Source organism: Bos mutus, chromosome 10 (genome assembly GCF_027580195.1).
Source record: "Bos mutus isolate GX-2022 chromosome 10, NWIPB_WYAK_1.1, whole genome shotgun sequence".
Lineage (NCBI taxonomy): Eukaryota > Metazoa > Chordata > Mammalia > Artiodactyla > Bovidae > Bos > Bos mutus.
Window position 1 is genome coordinate 23723757 of NC_091626.1, and position 17965 is coordinate 23741721.

Genomic DNA, 17965 nt, shown 5'->3' on the forward strand with positions numbered 1-17965 from the left:
AGAGTTTCGGCTTCAGCATCAGTCCTTCCATTGAACACCCAGGACTGATCTCCTTTAGGATGGACTGGTTGGATCTTCTTGCAGTCCAAGGGACTCTCAAGTCTTCTCCAACACCACAGTTCAAAAGCATCAATTCTTCGGCGCTCAGCTTTCTTCACAGTCCAACTCTCACATCCATACATGACCACTGGAAAAACCATAGCCTTGACTAGACGGATCTTTGTTGGCAAAGTAATGTCTCTACTTTTGAATATGCTATCTAGGTTGGTCATAACTTTCCTTCCAAGGAGTAAGTGTCTTTTAATTTCATAGCTGCAATCCCCATCTGCAGTGATTTTTGAGCCCCCAAAAATAAAGTCTGACATTGTTTCCACTGTTTCCCCATCTATTTCCCATGAAGTGATGGGACGAGATGCCATGATCTTCGTTTTCTGAATGTTGAACTTTAAGCCCACTTTTTCACTCTCCTCTTTCACTTTCATCAAGAGGTTTTTAGTTCCTCTTCACTTTCTGCCATAAGGGTGGTGTCATCTGTATATCTGAGGTTATTGATATTTCTCCCGGCAATCTTGATTCCAGCTTGTGCTTCTTCCAGCCCAGCGTTTCTCATGATATACTCTGCATATAAGTTAAATAAACTGGATCACAACAAACTGTGGAAAATTCTTCAAGAGATGGGAATACCAGACCACCTCACCTGCTTCCTGAGAAATCTGTATTCAGGTCAGGAAGCAACAGCTAGAACTGGACATGAAACAACAGACTGGTTCCAAATCAGAAAAGGAGTATATCAAGGGTGTATATTGTTACCCTGCTTATTTAACTTCTATGAAGAGTAAGTCATGAGAAACACTGGGCTGGATGAAGCACAAACTGGAATCAAGATTGCCAGGAGAAATATCAATAACCTCAGATATGCAGGTGACACCACCCTTATGGGAGAAAGTGAAGAACTAAAGAGCCTTTGAATGAAAGTGAAAGAGGAGAGTGAAAAAGTTGGCTTAAAGTTCCAACATTCAGAAAACTAAGATAATGGCATCCGGTCCCATCACTTCATGACAAATAGATAGGGAAACATTGGAAACAGTGAGAGACTTTATTTTTGGGGAGCTTCAAAATCACTGCAGATGGTAACTGCAGCCATGGAATTAAAAGACATTTGCTCCTTGGAAAAAAAGCTATGACCATCCTAGATGGCATATTAAAAAGAAGAGATATTACTTTGCCAACAAAGGCCCATCTAGTCAAAGCTGCAATCTCCATCTGCAGTGATTTTGGTTTTTCCAGTAGTCATGTATGGATTTTAGAGTTGGACCAATCCAAAGCTGAGTGCCGAAGAATGATGCTTTTGAACTGTGGTGGTGGAGTAGACTCTTGAAAGTCCCTTGGACAGCAAGGAGATCCAACCAGTCCATCCTAAAGGAAATCAGTCCTGAATATTCATTGGAAGGACTGATGCTGAAGCTGAAACTCCAATACTTTGACCACCTGATGCAAAGAACTGACTCATTGGAAAAGACCCTGATGCTGAAAGATTGAAGGTGGGAGGAGAAGGGGATGACAGAGGGATAAGATGGTTGGCATCACTGACTCATTGGACATGAGTTTGAGTAAGCTCCAGAAGTCGGTGATGGACAGGGAGCCTGGCATGCTGCAGTCCATGGGGTCACCAAGAGTCAGACATGACTGAGCAATTGAGCTGAACTGAATGTGTATACAAAAAAGTGGCTTCTCTGGTGGTCCAATATTAAGACTTTACCTTCTAATGAGGGGGGTGCAGGTTTGATCCCTTATTGGGAGAGGTAAGATCCCATATGCCTTGGGGCCAAAAAAACCAAAAACATAAAAAGAGAAACTATATTGTAATGGATTCAATAAAGACTTTAAAAATGGTCCACACTAAAAAAAATCTGCTTAAAATATTGCATACATCTTATGTATATATAGTTTGATGAATTTCACAGCCAGAACATACAGGTTGGAAATTCATCTAAGTATACACTTGAGCAGAGGAATGCAGAAACATCATTACTAGCATTCTGGAAGCCGTGCTCATTCCAGTTCCAAATGAATGAAGTGAAGCAGTGGCCCAATAGTATTAACAGAATGTGATGGCTAGCAGGAGTTCTTGAGTTTATCTCATAGAGCAACAGTTTGGGGAACAGCTTGTTAAAACCAGTGTACTTGTAAACTGCCTTCACTAATTAAGCTGCTCTAGTTGTTTTTTCTTTTTTCTGCCACTCTAATTGCATATCTTCCCAGGTCTAGTTGTTCCATAGGAACTTGAAGGCAGCTTTTGTCCAGTGGGGGATGGCTCAGGCTGGTTGGGACCATCACCCCTAAAACTGAGCCTGCACAGGTGTCTGATGAATGGATGTTTGAGGTCAGTTCAGTTCAGTTCAGTCACTCATATCGACTCTTTGGGAACCCATGGACTGCAGCAGGCCAGCCTCCCTATCCATCACCAATTCCCGGAGTTTACACAAGCTCATGTCCATTGAGTCAGTGATGCCATCCAACCATCTCTTCCTCTGTTGTCCCCTTCTCCTCCCGCCTTCAATCTTTTCCAGCATCAGGGTTTTTTCAAATGAATCAGTTCTTCATATCAGGTCGTCAAAGTATTGGAGTTTCAACTTCAACATCAGTCCTTCCAATAAATATTCAGGACTGATTTCCTTTAGGATGGACTGCTTGGATCCTTGCTGTCCAAGCGACTCTCAAGAGTCTTCTCCAACACCACAGTTTAAAAGCATCAATTGTTTGGCGCTCAGCTTTGGATTGGTCCAACTCTCACATCCATACATGACTACTGGAAAAACCATAGCCTTGACTAGACGGACCTTTGTCGGCAAAGTAACGTCTCTGCTTTTGAATCTGCTATCTAGGTTGGTCATAACTTTCCTTCCAAGGAGTAATCGTCTTTTAATTTCATGGCTGCAATCACCATCTGCAGTGATTTTGGAGCCCCCCAAAATAAAATCTGACACTGTTTCCACTGTTTCTCCATCTATTTGCCATGAAGTGATGGAACCAGATGCCATGATCTTAGCTTTCTGAATGTTGAGCTTTAAGCCAACTTTTTCACTCTCCTCTTTCACTTTCATCAAGAGGCTGTGTAGTTCTTTGCTTTCTAGCATAAGAATGGTGTCATCTGCATATCTGAGGTTATTGATATTTCTCCTGGCAATCTTGATTCCAGCTTGTGCTTCTTCCAGCCCAGCGTTTCTCATGATTTACCCTGCATATAAGTTAAATAAGCAGGGTGACAATATGCAGCCTTGACGTACTCCTTTTCCTATTTGGAAGCAGTCTGTTGTTCCATGTCCAGTTCTAACTGTTGCTTCCTGACCTGCATATAGGTTTCTCAAGAGGCAGGTCAGGTGGTCTGGTATTCCCATCTCTTTCAGAATTTTCCACAGTTTGTGGTGATCCACACAGTCAAAGGATTTGGCATAATCAATACAGCAGAAATACATGTTTTTCTGGAAGTCTCTTGCTTTTTCGATGATCCAACAGATGTTGACAATTTGATGTCTGGTTCCTCTGCCTTTTCTAAAACTAGCTCGAACATCTGGAAGTTCACGGTTCATGTACTGTTGAAGCCTGGCTTGGAGAATTTTAAGCATTACTTTGCTAGCATGTGAAATGAGTGCAATTGTGCGGTAGTTTGAGCATTTTTTGGCATTGCCTTTCTTTGGGATTGGAATGAAAACTGACCTTTTCCAGTCCTTTTTGATGTCAGAGGGCCAGGAAAATCCAAACTCAGCTTATCCTAAGGGCCTCCACTTTTGAATATGCAGAAGCATGTAATCCAGGTATGGTTGCAGAGAGCATCCATTACCTCACCTTTTTCCTGTCTCCAATCACCTTGCACCACTGCTATCCCAATGCCCTCATCTATGGGAAGACCGATCTGAGACTTGCTCTCCAGTCTCCTCATTGGTTGCTTTGTTAATGAACAATTTCTCAGCCGCAAACCTAGGTCTCTCAGTGATTGGGTGGCTGCCCATAGGGCAAACAACCTTTGTTTGGTTTCACAGGCACTTTTCCCTTCCTTAAGATACTCCATTCTTATTCCATTAAAATGAGTTAGTTTTTCCCAACTCTGCATTTTATGGTGATGAATCATCGCTGTGCCTTCTAAAGAAGGCAAACTAAAGTGTCTGTTTGATTTTTCTCATTGCTATTGTTGGGAGTAGTTGTAGAGTTCTCATTATCACTGCCAAATAATATTCCATTTTGTGATCATAGAAGTATTTGTCAAATTTTACTGAGTCTGGGCATTTTGTAGTTCCCAGTTTGGGACTCTTAGGTTTAGTGCTCTGAAAATTCAATAAACTAATGTCCATTTTGATGGATATATATGTGTGTTTCGGTGGAGTGAATGCCTGGGAGTGGAATTGCTGTGTCATAAGGAATCGGTAAAGAATCTGCCTGCAATGCAGGAGACCCAGGTTCCATCCCTGGGTTGAGAAGAAGGGACCTCTCATCCCTGGAGAAGGGAATGGCAACACACTCCGGTATTCTTGCCTGGAGAATTCCGTGGACAGAGCAGCCTGGCGGGTTACACAGTTCATAGGGTCGCAAAGAGTTGGACACGACTGAGCAATTAACCCTTTCACCTCACTTTCAGGAAATGAGAATGTTCAGCCTTAGTAGATACTAAATGTCAACCTTTTGAATGTGATCCTGAGAGCAATGTTAATGTATAATGTCAGGGATGTCTAGCATTTTATTAGATATATAGTATAGTAACAGCTACTGTTTAGCAATGTCCCATCTGTGTTACATACACTATTTAACAAGTTCATAAAACACTGGCAATATTTTTCAAATATTGAAAAGGAGAATCCTGAGATGTTGTAAATGGTAAGCTGCTGAAGATCAACCCCTACCTGTCAGAACCCTGACTAACTCCAAATGTGGAATTCAACCGTGAGCAGGCACACTGTGGTGAACCATAATTAGAGTTCTAGTTTTGGCCTCAGCGCTAAGTAGTTCTATAGCCTTAAGAAAGTTAATTCCCTGGCTATAAACAGTTCTTGTGCATAACATGACAGAAGACCCCCATATAGGGATCAAATATGATAGTGTATCTGGAAGTCTTAGAAAAATACTGGAAAGCAAAATGTAATGATTGATTTCATAATAGAGAGTGAGCTGATATGTTTTGTTTCTCATGGTCTCCAGGTATGCATATTGCTTTTTAGATTTCTTTATAAGGAAAAATCATAGGTTCCTTAAAGGAAAAATAGGTATTTTCCAAAAACAGATGTAAGCAATACTTAAAAGTTTACGATGTGATGTGATAGAATTTATATTCCCTCCAGTGACCACTTTCCCCCAAGGATGGGAGCATCCAACTAAATTTTTCTTTTGAATGTTTACAGTAGGTAAGTATATACCAGTATGAACGAGCTATACTGCTAATCTTTGATTTTCTTAAGTTTAAAAACATGTCATATGTTTTTGTACTGTTTTCAGTTTCAACCACTTAAAACTTTTTAACTTTTTTAAATGAATTTTTAAGATCCATCTGTGTTCTCACAAGTGGCAATATTTCACTTTTTTTATATATGAGTAACACTCCATTGTAGGGCTTCCCTCATAGCTCAGTTGGTAAGGACTCTGCCTGCAATTCAGGAGACCTGAATTCAATCCCTGGGCCAGGAAGATCTCCTGGAGAAGGAAATGGCAACCCACTCCAATATTCTTACCTGGAGAATCCCATGGACAGAGGAGGCTGGCAGGCTACAGTTCATGGGGTCGCGAGAGTCGGACATGACTGAGTGACTAAGCACACAATACTCTACTGTACATATGTAACACATCTTCTTTAGCCATTCACTTATTAATGGACATTTAGGTTGCTTCCATATTTTGGCTGTTGTAAATAATGCTGCTATGAATGTTGGGGTGCATATATCTTTTTGAATTAGTGTTTTTGTTTTCTTTGGAAAAGTACCCAGAAGTAGAATTACTGGATCATATGAGTGTTCTATATTTAAGTTTTTGAAAAACCTCCGTATGGTTTTCCAAGAGTGGCTACACCAATTTACATTCACACCAGCAGTACAAGAGGGTTTCCTTTTCTCCACATTTTCCCAAACACTTGTTATTTGTTGTCTTTTTGATAATAGCCATTCTGACAAATGTGAGATGCTATCTCATTGTGGCTTCGACTTTTGTTTCCCTAATGATTAGTAATGTTAAGCATCTTTTCATGTGCCGGTTGGCCATCTATTATGTCTTCTTTGGGAAAATATCTATTCAGTTCCTCTGCCTAATTTTTATTCTGTTGTTTATTTATTTTTTTGATGTTGAGTTTTATGTTATTCAGTCAACAAGTCCTGTCCAACTCTATCTGACCCCATGGACAGCAGCATGCCAGGCTCCTCTGTCCTCCACTATCTCCTGGAACTTGCTCAAATTCATGTGCATTGAGTTGGTGATGTCATCCAACCATCTCATCCTCTATTGCACCCTTCTCCTTTTGCCTTCAATCTTTCCCAGCATCAGGGTCTTTTCTAATGAGTCCGCTCTTTACCTCAGGTGGCCAAAGTATTGGAGCTTCAGCTTCAGTCCTTCCAATGAATATTCAGGGTTGATCCATTAGGATTGATGGGCTTGATCTACTTGCAGTCCATGGGACTCTCAGGAGCCTTTTCCAACACCACAGTTTGAAGGCATCAATTCTTCAGCACTCAGCCTTCTTTATGATCCAACTCTCACATCCATATATGACTACTGGAAAAATTGTAGCTTTGAGTAGACAGACCTTTGTTGGCAAAGTGATGTTTCTGCTTTTTAATACACTGTTTAGGTTTGTCATAGCTTTCCTTCCAAGGAGCAAGCATCTTTTAATTTCATGGCTGCAGTCACCATTTGCAGTGATTTGGGAGGCCAAGAAAATAAAATCTGTCACTGCTTCCACTTTTCCCCCTTCTGTTCACCATGAAGTGATGGGACTGGATGCCATGATCTTAGTTTTTTGAATGTTGAGTTTTAAGCCAGCTATTTCACTCTTCTCTTTCACCCTCATCTAGAGGCTCTTTAGGTCCTCTTCACTTTCTGCCATTCAGTTCAGTTCAGTCGCTCAGTCGTGTCTGACTCTTTGAGACCCCATGAATCACAGCACGCCAGGCCTCCCTGTCCATCACCAACTCCCGGAGTTCACTCAGACTCACGTCCATCGAGTCAGTGATGCCATCCAGCCATCTCATCCTCTGTCGTCCCCTTCTCCTCCTGCCCCCAATCCCTCCCAGCATCAGAGTCTTTTCCAATGAGTCAACTCTTCGTGTGAGGTGGCCAAAATACTGGAGTTTCAGCTTTAGCATCATTCCTTCCAAAGAAACCCCAGGGCAGATCTCCTTCAGAATGGACTGGTTGGATCTCCTTGCAGTCCAAGGGACTCTCAAGAGTCTTCTCCAACACCACAGTTCAAAAGCATCAATTCTTTGGTGCTCAGCCTTCTTCACAGTCCAACTCTCACATCCATACATGACCACAGGAAAAACCATAGCCTTGACTAGACGGACCTTTGTTGGCAAAGTGATGTCTCTGCTTTTGAATATGCTATCTAGGTTGGTCATAACTTTCCTTCCAAGGAGTAAGCATCTTTTAATTTCATGGCTGCACTCACCATCTGCAGTGATTCTGGAGCTCCCAAAAATAAAGTCTGACACTGTTTCCACTGTTTCCCCATCTATTTCCCATGAAGTGATGGGACCGGATGCCATGATCTTCGTTTTCTGAATGTTGAGCTTTAAGCCAACTTTTTCACTCTCCACTTTCACTTTCATCAAGAGGCTTTTTAGTTCCTCTTCACTTTCTGCCATAAGGGTGGTGTCATCTGCATATCTGAGGTTATTGATGTTTCTCCCAGAAATCTTGATTCCAGCTTGTGTTTCTTCCAGTCCAGCGTTTCTCATGATGTACTTTGCATATACGTTGAATAAGCAGGGTGATGCATATCTGAAGTTTGATATTTTTCCTGACAGTCTTGATTCCAGCTTGTGATTCATCCAGTCTAGCATTTCACATGATATACTTTGCATGTACGCTAAATAAGCAGGGTGATAATATACAGCCTTGACATATCCCTTTCCCAATTTTGAACCAGTTGTTCCATGTCTGGTTCTAAGCGTTGCTTCTTGACTCAAATACAGGTTTCTCAGGAGACAGGTAAGGTGGTCTGGTACTCCTATCTCTTTAAGAGTTTTCCACAGTTTGTTGTGATACACACAGTCAAAGGCTTTAGCATAGTCAGTGAAGTAAATGTTTTATTCTGGAATTTCCTTGCTTTCTCTATGATTCAACAAATGTTGGCAATTTGATCTCTGGTTCCTCTACCTTTTCTAAGCCCACCTTGTACGTCTGAAGTCTCCATTCATATACCACTGAAGTCTAGCCTGAAGGACTTTGAACATAACCTTACTAGCATGTGAAATGAGTGCAATTGTATGGTAGTTTGAACATTCTTGGGCATTGCCCTTCTTTGGGACTGGAATGAAAACTGACCTTTTCTAGTCCTATGGCCACTGCTGAGTTTTCCAGAATGGCTGACCTTGCACTTTAACAGCATCATCTTTTAGGATTTAACAGCATCATCTTTTAGGATTTGAAATAGCTCAGCTGGCATTTCATCACCTCTTCTGGCTTTGTTCGTAGTAATGCTTCCTAAGGCCCACTTGACTTCATACTCCAGGATGTCTGGCTCTAAGTGAGTGACCACGCCATCATTGTTATCTGGGTCATAAGACCTTTTTTGTATAGTTCTTCTGTGTATTCTTGCTACCTCTTCTAAGTCTCTCTTGCTCTATTAGGTCCTTACCATTTATATCCTTTATTTCTATCCTTTATTCTATCTTGTGCTTATCCTTGCATGAAATGTTCTCTGGTATCTCCAGTTTTCTTGAAGAGATCTCTAGTCTTTCCCATTCTATTGTTTTCCTCTATTTCTTTGCATTGTTCATTTAAGAAGACCTTGTTATCTCTCCTTGCTATTCTGTGGAACTCTGTATTGAGTTGGGTATATCTTACTCTTTCTCCCTTGTCTTCTTTTCTTCTTTCCTCAGGTATTTGTAAAGTCTCATTAGACAACCACTTTATACCTCCTTGCGTTTCTTTTTCTTGAGGATGGTTTTGGCCACTGCCTCCTGTACAATGTTACAAACTTCCATCCAGAGTTCTTCAGGTACTCTGTCTACCAGATCTAATCCCTTGAATCTATTTGTCACCTCCACTGTATAATCATAAGGGAGTTTTGAGTTCTTTGTATATATTGGATGTTAACCACTATCAGACATATGGATTGCAGATATCTTCTCCATTCAATAGGCTGCCTTTTCATTTTGTCGATAGTTTCCTTTATCATTAATAAGCTTTTTAGTTTGATGTACTTAGACTTTTTTCTTTTTGGTTTTGTTTTCCCTTGCCTGATGAGTCATATCCAAAAATACATTGCTCAGACCATGTCAAAGAGCATACTATCTAGGTTTTCTTCCAGGAGTTTTATGGTTTCAGGTCTTTTAGTTAAGTCTTTACTCCATTTTGAGTTTATTTTTGTATATGGTGTGAGAAAGTAACCCATTTTGATTCTTTTGCATGTTGCTGACCAGTTTTCTCAACACCATTTATTGAGGAGACTATCTTTTCCTCCTTGCATATTTTTGCATCTTTTATCATAAATCAGTAGACCACATAAGCATGGGATTATTCCTGGACTGTATGTTATGTTCCATTGATCTATATATCTGTTTTTATACTAGTACCATACTGTTTTAATGACTGCAGCTTTATAGTATAGTTTGAAATCAGGGAGCGTGATACCTCCAGTTTTGTTCTACTTGTTCAGGAATGCTATGGATATATAAGGTCCTTTGGGCTTCCATATAAACTTCAGGATTATTTATTCTAGTTATGTGAACATGCCATTGGATTTTGACAGGGATTGTACCAAATCAGTAGATTTCCTTTGGTTGTACATTCATTTTAATAATATTAAATATTCTAACCCATGAGCATGGCATATCGTTTCATTTGTTTTTTTGTCTTTAGTTTCTTTCACCAATGGTTTATAGTTTTCAGAGTGCAGATATTGACCTCCTTAGTTATATTTATTCCTAGATATTTTATTCTATTTGATGCATTGTAAATGGAATTGTTTTCTTCATTTCTCTTTCTGATAGTTTGTATGTAGAGAAGAAGCAGATTTCTCTGTATTACCTTTGTATCCTGAAACTTTACTGAATTCATTTATTAGTTCTAATAATTTCTTGGCAGAGTCATTCAGTTCAGTTGAGTCACTCAGTCATGTCTGACTCTTTGCAACCCCATGGACTGTAGCATGCCAGTCCATCACCAACTCCCAGAGCTTTTATGGGAGTCATTCAGTTCAGTTCAGTTCAGTTCAGTCGCTCAGTTGTGTCTGACTCTTTGCGACCCCATGAATACCTATATATAGTATCATGTCACCTACACTGAGTTTTATTTCTACCTTTCCAGTTTGGATGCATTTTTTTCTTTTTCTTGTCTGATTGCTATGGCTAGGACTTCCAATACACGGTTGAATAAAAGTGGAGAGAGTGGGAATCCTTGTCTTATTCCTGATCTTAAAGGAAATGCACACAGCTTTTGACCATTGAGTATGATGCTAGCTATAGGCTTGTTATATGTGCTTGTTAGTATGTTGAGGTCTATTTCTTCTCTTCTCACTTTGTTGAGAGTACTTATTATAAATGGATGTCAAATTTGTTAAAAGTTTTTTGTGCATCTGTTGAGATAATCATGTTTTTATTCTTCAGTTAATTAATCACATTGATTTCTGAATATTGAACTATCCTTGCATCCTGGGGATAAACCCTTCTTAATCATGGTGTATTTTCCTTTTAATGTATTATTAAACTGAGTTTGTTAGTATTTTGCTGAGGATTTTTATATCTACTTTCATCAATGAAGTTGGTTTTATGTATTTTTTGTTTGTTTGGTATTTTTGTAGCGTCTTTGCCAGATTTTGGTATTAGGGTGATGCTGTTCTTATAGAATGAGTTCACAAGCCTTCACTTTGTACTTCTCAAATTTTGGGGATAGTTTGAAAAGGTGAGGTGTTAACTCTTTAAATGTTTGGTAGAATTTTTACTACTGATTCATTTCATTATGGTAATCTGTTTTCCTATTTCTATTTCTTCTTGATTCAGCCTTGGTAGATTGTATGTTTCTAATAATTTACCAGTTCTTCTAGGTTGTACATTTTATTGACATTAATTATTTGTAGTAGTTGCTTATGATCTTTGTATTTTTGTGGTGCCAGTATAACTTCTTTATTTTTTATTTTCTGATTTTTTGGGGTCATTTAAATTATTTTTCTTGAAAAGTCTGACTTATCAATTTTATTTATTTTTCAAAGAAGCAGCTCTGAGTTTCATTGACCCCCCCTCTTTTTTTTCTGGTCTCTTTTAAATTTATTTCTGTTGTGATCTTTATTATGTCTTTCCTTCTACTAACTTTCAGTTTTGTTTCGCCTTTAAAAAAAATTTCCTTTAGGTGAAAGGTTTAGGTTATTTATTTAGATTTTTCTTGTTTCTTGAGGTAGGCTTATATCCAGCTGAACCTGCCTCATAAAACTGCTTTTGCTGCGTTCTATAGATTTTGGGTTGTTGTTTCCATTTTTACTTGTATCCAGGTATTTATTTTTATATCGCCTTTGATTTTTTTCCATGACCCATTGGTTGCTTAGCAGCATATTGTTTAGATTTCATGTGTGTGTGTTTTTTTTGTAAATTTTTTTCCTTGTAATTGAATTCTAGTCTCACAACATTGTAGTAAAAAAATGCTTGGTATGATTTCAGTAATCTTAAATTAACAAACTTGTTTTGTGACCTTCTAACCTGAAAGCTCTACAAACCCCATTCTATTGGGATTTTTATGGAGGCTTCCTCACATAGGCATGATGAATTATTCACTAGTTTCTGGCCCCTCTCTCCTCTGGAGAATAGTGCAAGCAGGCTGACAATTCCAAGCTTCTACTCATGGATTGGTCTTTCTGGTTACTAGTCCCCATCCAAGGAGCCCACTCAGAGTCACCTCAATAGAACAAAAGATGCTACTAGTGCTTGTATATTAGGAATGTATAAACTTAGGAATTTAGGGTTTTAGGAGCTCTGCGCTGGAAGTTAGGAGAAAGATACAGGCAGAGATCAATATACATATTTCTTATCATTTCCACCATCCATCATCACCTCATCTTGCAAAACTAACACATACATATATTCACACACATACACATAGTTTACATGGCAAATAACAAGCTGATATAATGTGGTCAAAATATATTAGAATTATTTACTTCTTTAATACATAATCAAATGCTGCTATAGGTCATGAAGACATAGATGAACATTCTGAAAGAATGGGAAATGTAGTTTAAAAGGAAACAAATATTTTCCTGATAAGAGAGGAAAATATTCAACCTCAGTAACAAGAACAGAAAAGCACAATATGAGATTCTCTTTTCAAACCATAAAATTTATAAAATTATAAAAATTAGATACACATGCATGCCCACATTGCACCAGTGTTAGCGATGCAGCATGGCTGGCTGGCTCACAGCGTCCTTGATGGTGTAATTGACAGTTTCTGGTATGTATAGTAAAGAATCCTGTTTACAAGTTTGACCCCATAATTTCTTTTCAAAGAATCTCTCTTAAAGACATAACCAGGGAACTTTTCTGGTGGTCCAGTGGTTAAGACTCTGTGCTCCCAATGCAGGGAGCCTGGGTTTGATCCTTGTTTAGGTAACTAGATCCTGCATGCGACAATAAAAATCTCTTATGCGACACTGAAGATCCCATTGCCTCAGCTAAGACCTAGCACAGCCAAATTTAAAAATTAAGAAGAAAATCAGTGACACACAGACTTAATACATGTACATGTCCCATTACCCCAGCACCAGACTTCATAATGAAAAATCATCAGGGATTGTTTAGATGAAGGATAGTAGCACCAATAGAGTATAAGCTACTGTTTTTAAAAATCATGCATTTGAAGAATGTAAATATGGTAAAATAATCATCATATAATGTTAAGGTAAAAAGGATGTACACTTAATTGATTAAAATCTCAGTACACACAAAAATCCCAGTTTCCTAAAATAGTCATACGTAAATAGAAAATCAAAGTCTGAAGGAAAAGAGATATATACTAAAATGTTAAGAGTGCTAGTTTCTGGACTTCCCTAGTGGTATAGTGGATAAGAAGCCACCTGCCAATACAGAGTTGATGAGTTCAATCCCTGGTCCAGGAAGATTCCACATGCCATGGGTCAACTAAGCCCATATACAACAACTACTAAGCCCTTACTCTGGCTGGGACCCACATCTACTGAGCTCACGTGCTGCAACTACTGAAGCCCTTGTGCCTTGAGCCTGTGCTGCACAATAAGAGAAACACCACAGTCAGAAGCCTGTGCGCCACAACAAAGAGTAATCCCCAGTTGTAGCAACAAAGACCCAACACAACCAAAACTAAAATAAATAATTTTTTTTAAATCATGTTAAAAAAGTGAATGGATTATATGAAACTCATTTTTAATGAATAATTTTCTGTTTTCCAAATTTTCTATGAATTTATATTATTTTAGATTCATAAAAAAGAAATCCTATCAGTTAAGACACATATCAAAAAAAAGACACATATCAAAAGCCACTACCTCTCTGAATTCGGTCTTTAGAATTAATTTTGACATACACATATATTTTCTTTATTGAGGTACAGTTGATTTACAATATTATGAATTTCAAGTATATAATACACTGATACAAAATTTGAAAATACTATATTCCATATGAAATTATTATAGTATATTGGAGGGACTTCCTGGTAGTCCAGTGGTTAAGACTCCATGCTTCCACTGCAGGGGGCATGGGTTTGATCCCTGGTCCAAGGGAACTAAGATACCGTATGCTGCACAGCACAGCCAAAAAAAGAAAAGAAAATACTGCATGTATTTCTCTGGCTGTAAATAAATTCTTATACTTTATTCATAGTACTTTATAGCTCTTAATCTCCTACCTCTATCTTGCCCCTCTCCCATACCCTTTCCCCACTGGTAACCACTAGTTTGTTCTCTGCATCTGTGAGTCTGTTTTTGTTTTGTTATATTTATTTTTTTGTATTCCACAGATAAGTGGTAACATATAGTATTTGTCTTTCTGTCTGACTTATTTTACTAAGTGTAATATCCTCCAGGTTCATCCATGGTGTTGCAAATGGCAAAATTTGATTCTTTTTAGAATCGAGTAGTATTCCTTTATAAATATATACCACCCTCTTCTTTATCCATTTGTCTATTGATGGAAAACTGAGTTGCTTCAGTATCTTGGCTATTGTAAATAATACTGCTGTGGACATTAGGGTGCATGTATCTTTTCGAATCAGTGTTTTTGTTTTTTCAGATATGTATCCCAGAGAGTAATTGCTGAATCATCTAGTAGAACTAGTTTTAATTTTTTGATGAGCCTCCATACTGTTTTCTATAGAGGCTACACCAATTTACATTCCCACCAACATTGGACAAGGGTTAAAATCCACAAATTCAGTATATCTTTTGGTCTGTTTGTATCATCTTCAATTTCTCTCATCAGCTTTCTGTTGTTGTTTTTTAAGATTCCACAACTAAGCAATATATTTGTCTTTCTCTGTCTGACTTACTTCAGTCAGTATGACAATTTCTAGGTCCATCCACGTTGCTGCAAATGGCATTATTTCATTTTTCTTTTATGGCTGAGTGAGGAGGAACTCAAAAGCCTCTTGATGAAAGTGAAAGTGGAGAGTGAAAAAGTTGGCTTAAAGCTCAACATTCAGAAAACTAAGATCATGGCATCCAGTCCCATCACTTCATGGCAAATAGATGGGGAAACAGTGGAAACAGTGTCAGACTTTATTTTGGGGGGCTCCAAAATCACTGCAGATGGTGACTGCAGCCATGAAGTTAAAAGACGCTTACTCCTTGGAAGGAAAGTTATGTCCAACCTTGATAGCATATTCAAAAGCAGAGACATTTCTTTGCCAACAAAGGTCTGTCTAGTCAAGGTTATGGTTTTTCCTGTGGTCATGTATGGATATGAGTTGGACTGTGAAGAAGGCTGAGCGCCGAAGAATTGATGCTTTTGAACTGTGGTGTTGGAGAAGACTCTTGAGAGTCCCTTGGACTGCAAGGAGATCCAACCAGTCCATTCTGAAGGAGATCAGCCCTGGGATTTCTTTGAAAGGACTGATGCTAAAGCTGAAACTCCAATACTTTGGCCACCTCACATGAAGAGTTGACTCATTGGAAAAGACTCTGATGCTGGGAGGGATTGGGGGCAGGAGGAGAAGGGGACGACAGAGGATGAGATGGCTGGATGGCATCACTGACTCGATGGACATGAGTCTGAGTGAACTCCGGGAGTTGGTGATGGACAGGGAGGCCTGGCGTGCTGTGATTCATGGGGTGGCAAAGAGTCAGACGCGACTGAGTGACTGAATTGAACTCACTATGGTGACGGAATTCCAGCTGAGCTATTTAAAATCCTAAAAGATGAAGCTATTAAAGTGCTGCACTCAACACGTCAGCAGATTTGGAAAACTCAGCAGTGGCCACAGGACTGGAAAAGGTCAGTTTTCATTCCAATCCCAAAGAAGGGCAATGCCAAAGGACGTTGAAACTACCATATAATTGCACTCATTTCACATGCTAGCAAGGTTATGCTCAAAATCCTTCAAGCTAGGCTTCAGCAGTACATGAACAAAGAACTTCCAGATGTACAAGCTGTGTTTTGAAGAGGTAGAGGAACCACAGACCAAATTGTCAACATTTGTTGGGTCATGGAGAAGGCAAGGGAGTTCCAGAAAAACATCTACTTCTGCATCATTGACTACACTAAAGCCTTTGACTGTGTGGATCACAACAAACTGTGGAAGATTATTAAAGAGATGGGGATATCAGACCACTTTTCCTGCCTCCTGGGAGACCTATATGTAGGTCAAGAAGCAACAGTTAGAACTGGACATGGAAAAATGGACTGGTTCCAAATCAGGAAAGGAGTATGTCAAGGCTGTATATTGTCACCTTGCCAGAGTACATCATGCAAAATGCTGTGCCAGATGACTCACAAACTAGAATCAAGATTGCCTGGCGAAATATGAACAACCTCAGATTTGTAGATGATGCCACTCTAACGGCAGAAAGTGAAGAGGAACTAAAGAGCCTCTAGATGAAGGTGAAAGAGAAGAGTGAAAAAGTTGGCTTGAAACTCAACATTAAAAAAAAATCAAAACTATGATCATAGCATCCGGTCCCATCACTTCATGGCAAATAGAAGAGGAAAAAGTGGAAGCAGCAGCAGATTTTATTTTCCTGGGCTCCAAACTCACTGCAAACTGTGCCTGCAGCCATGAAATTAAAAGATGCTTGCTCCCTGGAAGGAAAGCTATGACAAACATAGACAGCATATTAAAAAGTAGACACACCACTTTGCCAACAAAGGTCTGTGTAGTCAAAGCTACGGTTTTTCCAGTAGTCATGTATGGATGTGAGAGTTGGATCATAAAGAAGGCTGAGTGCTGAAGAATTGATGCCTTCAAACCGTGGTGTTGGATAAGACTCCTGAGAGTCCCGTGGACTGCAATTAGATCAAGCCAATCAATCCTAAAGGAAATCGACTCTGAAATTTCATTGGAAGGAGTGTTGGCTGAAGCTGAAGCTCCAATACTTTGGCCATCTGATGTGAAGAGCAGACTTATTGGAAGAGACCCTGATGCTGGGAAAGGCTGTAGGAAATAGGAGAAGGGGGCAACAGAGGATGAGATGGTAACTCAGTAGACATGAATTTGAGCAAAATTCGGGAGACAGTGGACAGAGGAGCCTGGCATGCTACAGTCCACAGGGTTGCAAAGAGTTGGACAGAACTTAGTAACTGAACAACAGCAATATTTCATTATGTGTACGTACCACATCTTTATCCATTCTTCTGTTGATAGACATTTAGTTCGCTTCCGTGTCCTGGCTATTGTAAACAGTGGTGCAAGGAATATTGGGGTGCATGTATCTTTTTAAATTTTGGTTTTTCTCCAGATATATGCCCAGGAGTGGGATTGCTGGATTATATGGTAACTCTATTTTCAGTTCTCTTAGGAACCTCTCCATACCAATTTACATTCTCATCAACCGTGTAGGAAGGTTCCCTTCTCCAGTATTTATTATCTGTGGGTTTCTCTTTTCTGGCTGTGCTAGATCTTCATTGTCGCTTGAGCTTTTTTCTAGTTGTAATGAGTAGGAACTACTCTCCACTTACGGTGTGAGGCTTATTTTTGCAGTGGCTTCTCTGGTTGCAGAATACATGCTCTAGGTGGGCTTCAGTAGCTGTAGCATATAGGCTCAGTAGTTGCAGCTCCTGGACTATAGTGGCCAGGTTCAATAGTTGTGGTGAACAGTCTTAGTTGCTCCATGGCTCATGGAATCTGCCTGGATCAGGAGTCAAACCTGTGTCTCCTGCATTGGCAAGTGGATTCTTTACCACTGAGCAACAAAGGAAGCCCATCTGTGGATTTTCTGATGATAGGAATTCTGACTGATATGATATTTCATTGTAGTTTTGATTTGCATTTCTCTATTAGCAATACTGAACATCTTTTTATGTGCCTCTGGGCCATATTGGAATTCCCTGATAGATCAGTTGGTAAAGAATCTGCCTGCAATGCAGGAGACCAATTCAATTCCTGGATTGGGAAGATCTGCTGGAGAAGGGATAGGCTACCCACTCAAATATTCTTGGGCTTCCCACGTGGCTCAACTGGTAATGAATCCACCTGCAGTGCAGGAGACCTGGGTTCAATCCCTGGTTGGGAAGATCCCCTGGAGAAGGGAACAGCTACCCACTCCAGTATTCTTGCCTAGAGAATTCACTATACAGTCCATGGGGTCACA